At 41.6% G+C, this 4919-nt stretch overlaps 1 pseudogene; it reads right to left on the bottom strand.

Moving 5' to 3' along the window:
- Positions 1 to 1053: 1053 nt before the first annotated feature.
- Positions 1054 to 3922, bottom strand: LOC148548341 (uncharacterized; annotated as a pseudogene).
- Positions 3923 to 4919: the final 997 nt, after the last annotated feature.

The raw sequence follows: 4919 nt of genomic DNA, 5'->3' as shown, positions 1-4919 counted from the left end.
AGTAACTATTTGCAACCTTGATTAAATGAATCAGTGACACAGGAATAACATAAATGATTAACTTCAATATTAGGCCTATATAGGCGATAGTTCAGAAGTTAACCAACATAGATGTCATGTAGATATCCAAAACTGGAAATATAAGTCAACCTAGATGCTAAAAATTGTTTTTGAAGTAGCAGCACCTCCAGATACAAAAAGTGAAACCAACAACCATAGTTTCTAACAGAATAAAAAATGTAAAATACAAAAGGTATCACAAGTGATATAAGTTCACAAGTGACAGTAAATCACTCCACATTCTTCCATGCTCTTGTTGGAGTCCTGGCCATGAGTTAGACTGGCTGACCCTCTTCACTGGAGTGGACAGAACCCTTGCAGTTGTTGGGGCTGGTGCAGAAGCAGTTTGTGAATGATCTACTTTAGCCCTTTTCACTGCAGCTTGTGATTGCTGCGAGCTGACACCTGACTTTCTCTTTGGGTGTGAGGGTGATTTGTTGTTGTTTCCCTTCTGCTTCCTATTTCCACTTTTAGTAGCCTTACTAGAAGGTGTCTTAGCAGAGAGTCTCACACTTTTTCTGGCCTCTCTCTGTGACCTCCCCTTTGAAGCAGAATTACCAGCATTGTCAACCTATACACAAGACAGAGCAACAAATAATTGAGTTACCAAAATGATGAAGACCCCAGTAAGCACACCAACAAATAATAAATGACATATACTTACAGCAGGACTTGGAGTGACTTTGCGCTTCTTTGGACAACTCCTTTTGTTATGACCAGAGCATAAACAATAAGAACACTTTTGTTGCTGTCCTTCACGAGACAGGCCAGTCCTATTTGATTGCTCATCAGCAGCTCGTGTCCTCTTCTTCTTTGGCCTCCCAATGGGTTTTCTATAAGTGGGAGGCAACACATCCTCCAATTGAGTTCTGTCCCAAAGGTTTGGTCCATTAACAGGGAACACAACATGTTGGTAGCAGGAGATGTATGCAGCCTTCTTATAGTAGTCAGATACATAGGTATCAACGTTGAAGCACATTTTCCTTATACAAGTCATCGCATGTGCACAGGGAATCCCAGATAGTTGGAACTTCCTACACGAGCACTCTTGATTCCTAAGATCCACCACAAATTTTTCCTTCCCCCCTGGATGCTAACCACCTCATATCTATCAGGTCCAGCATACACACTCACCCAATTCCCACTTAGTTCTGCCTGTTTTTCTACTTTAATTCTAATTTGTGGTAACACATCTCTATTGTAAGGCATTATCCTATCCCTATTGTCAGCACAACGTTTCATTATATAAACCCGAATATCCTCTAGCATAGTCACTATTGGCTTCTCCCTAGCCTCAACCAGAACAGAATTAAACACTTCACATATATTGTTAACTAAAGTGTCATACCTAGGTCTACACACAATCCTGTGACGACACCAGTACTTTGTCGGTATCTCCATTAGATAGTTGTATGCTCCTTAATCCACCTTCTGAATCTCACTCATCCTCCTTTCCCATTCTTGATAATAAGTAGCCTTGGCAGCATTCTACATCATTAGCTTCAACTAGATCCCTGGATATCTCTTCTTGAAATTTGCATACGGGTGTCTAACACAAAATCTATAGTCAACCCCAGGCAGAAGCTCCTCAAAAGTTGGCACTAAACCCCGTTGCATCCACAAAAAGAATGAGTGTGCATTATTCAATGCTTACTACAACAGTTGTACAGTAAGGGGTAGAGAAAAGAATAGTACCTTCTGTTGGTCAGACATGAAGGTGCAGGTCCTAATCTTGTCAACTCCCAGGTCATCACACAAATGCTGGAGAAACCATGTCCATGAGTCCTTGGTTTCAGCTTCAACAACTGCGTATGCTATCGGTAGGATTTGATCATTTGGGTCCCAACCCATTGCAGTTAGGAGCCAGCTTCCATAGGGTGTTTTCATGAAGCAGCCGTCCAGCCCAATCATCGGCCTACATGCCATGAAACTCCTCCTACAGGCATCTAACATCACATAGACCCTCTCAAATCTGGGTCTTAAATCTACCCCTGGCACTGGTCGTTCAGAAGCAAACTCCGGAGCCCTCTGGACTTTCAAATGCACTGAAGACCCGGGGTTAGTCTTCAGCAACTCATGGCAGTAGTCATACAACCTTCTATACTGCTCTATGTATGTCCCCTGCAACTCATCCAGAGCAAACTGTCTGACCCTAGAAGCTTTAGATTTGGTCAACTCCACATTCCACTTTGTGTATGCTTTCCTCATTAGTGTGGTTAACTTAATCTTCGGGTTCTCAGCAATTTTATTCAGAAAAACTTTACTCAGCCACTTGGCATGCATGATACCAATCTTCAACTCCCTGGAGCAGTTGTGCTTGTTGTTGCAACTCTTCAACTGCCAACTTCGCTCATGCTTCATCTTTCCACAGTATGCGTACCACTCACAACCCTCCACACACTCCACTTTAACCCTCCTCAGATCCACCTTAGAGAATCTAAGACCCCTTCCACTACTGACAGCATATGCAATCGCACAGTCTTTGAACTCCTCCCTTGACACATACAAGGTTCCCACTTTCCACTTGTATTCACTCATGTTCTTCAAGGGCCTGTGAATCGGAAACCTCTTTCCCATGTCCTCTTCATCATCGCTCAACGGAATATCTAGAAAATCCTCACTGTTGTAACCTGCATCCTCATCCCCAAATCCCCCTACGATTTTTTCCTTACCAACATTTGGTGCAGTTGGCTGTGAAGATTGACCTTAGGACTGACTAGGTATAGACTCTTTTTGCCCCTCTTCCGTGATGTTCACATCAACTAATCCTTCAGCTTCCTCCCTATCATCATTAATATCACCAAAGTCAAGACTTTTATCTGATGCATTCCTAGCAATTGACTCAGAGCTCCATGAACTTTCACTCCCCCTAGGTTCATAGTCATCATCATCAGAGGTCTCATCCCCTCATCCTCTTCTTCAACACCATCAGTAGGCCCAACCTCATCCTTTTCAGTGGGCCCATCAGTAGCTGGCATTGACCCAAGCCCAACACCAGGGCCTTCATACACAACAATTGGGCCAGGCCCAGCCTCATCACTTCTTTCAGCAAGAGCAGTAATTTGCCCAGGTTGCACATCTTCTCCCACTTCACTTGTCTTGTGAACAAAATAAACCTCAACCATATCATCTTTCACCCCAATTCTTTCTATATCCATGGCATCTTTATCATTTTTAAGCATGGTCAATCCTTCCTCTAACCCAGCATTCACAGCTTTATACCACATCGCAGCGATATCCTTCTTCAAATATCCCTGTCTACTCACTATCTCATACACCTCAATCAAACTCCATTCATCGTCATTACAGTAGTCTACAATGGATGTCTCCCCACCCAAATACCTAATAGCACCTCCTTCAAGCCGAAACCTCCCCTGGTGATAAATTTTTACACTAAAGTCACTCATCTCTTCCACTACGTTTCCTATTACAAGTTTCAAACATCATAAAACCACAATGATCAATGTGAAGGCCAAAAAGTCTAAATCAAAATATTGCACTTACATCAACAACCCCAAACCCTAACAGCAACAACATAACAATCACAGAAACCCTATGCATACTCATCTTTACTTGCATGAACTATTCCCATCAAACGAAAATCAAACATAGATTCAACATACCTTTTCACTCTGTGCCGTTTCCAAGTTCCTGGTACCACCAACACGGGGCAATGCTGTTCTCTGTAGGGAATATAGACCATACCAAGCCGCTTCAATCCGTCTTCTTCCTTAGTAATCGAGGGCGAAGAACATGCGATCAAAACTCGATAGGGTTTACGGAGTGTAGGTGGAATGTGAAGTGTTACGTTTTTTTTTTCTCTCCTCTGTTTGCAATCGTTTCGTATGGTTAAAGCAAACATTACGCGCGAAGGAAAACTCGTGTCAATACACACGAGTGGGGTTACCAACGTGTCTGGTCCACGTAGGCATCTCCGTTAGTGTTCCATCAGTGGATTTAACAGGAGGGTAACATTGAATCAGTTTTCGAACGTTGGGGACGTAAATAGGACAAATGAAACGTTAGGGACAATTATAGGACTTACCTAAAATGTTGGGGACAAAAATAATACTTTACTCTATTTGCAAATTTGCATCAGAATCGGAGGAGTTGACTGCAATTCTGCACCGTGCGTACGATAACGTCATGGTTGAGATGGAATTATTGAAAGCCAAAAGGAAGGGGACATCTTCTTTATCTCACGAAGATGCCAACTTGGAATCCGTTAACGAGCTTCAAAGCCCTCCAAGGATTTGAACAGGAGGACGTCCAAAAAATAGGCTAGGTTCAAAGTTGGACAAACAGATTGCAAATGCCACAAAAAAGAAGAAAACGAAAGCTTTAAACGAGGTAAAAGTGATGTTCTTTAAATATGTGGTGATTGAGTTCAATTTTCTCGTTAATAGTTTAGCTAATATGTGAGTTTGTTATATTCAGTTAAACCACTTTGATGCTGCATCAGTGGTGCATTCAAATTCCAGCCAATATCAAGGACATGTTATGAAATATCAGTTCAGGGTACCAGCAGCAGTGGATAACTCTTTGGGTGTATAGTTACCGAATATGGGTGTAAAAGCACTGTTTATTTGGGTGTATTTTTGTGAATTTTCTTGTGTTTCACATTTTACATATATATACATATATATATTTCACAATCTGTTGTTTATGTTATAAAATATTGTTTGTTTTTTTTTACTACGGTTTAAGGGTTTAAGGGTTTAGGGTTTTAGGGTTTAGGGTTTAGGGTTTAAGGGTTTTAGGGTTTACGGTTTAGGTTTTAGTGTTTAGGGTTTAGGTTCTAGTGTTTAGGGTTTAGGATTCAGGGTTTTAGGGATAAAGCATAAGGGGGATAGATGTTT

The sequence above is a fragment of the Arachis ipaensis genome, chromosome B8, assembly GCF_059453495.1.
Source record: "Arachis ipaensis isolate K30076 ecotype BB chromosome B8, ASM5945349v1, whole genome shotgun sequence".
Lineage (NCBI taxonomy): Eukaryota > Viridiplantae > Streptophyta > Magnoliopsida > Fabales > Fabaceae > Arachis > Arachis ipaensis.
The sequence above is the reverse complement of the archived record's forward strand: the minus strand, read 5'-3'. Positions and strand labels throughout refer to the sequence as shown.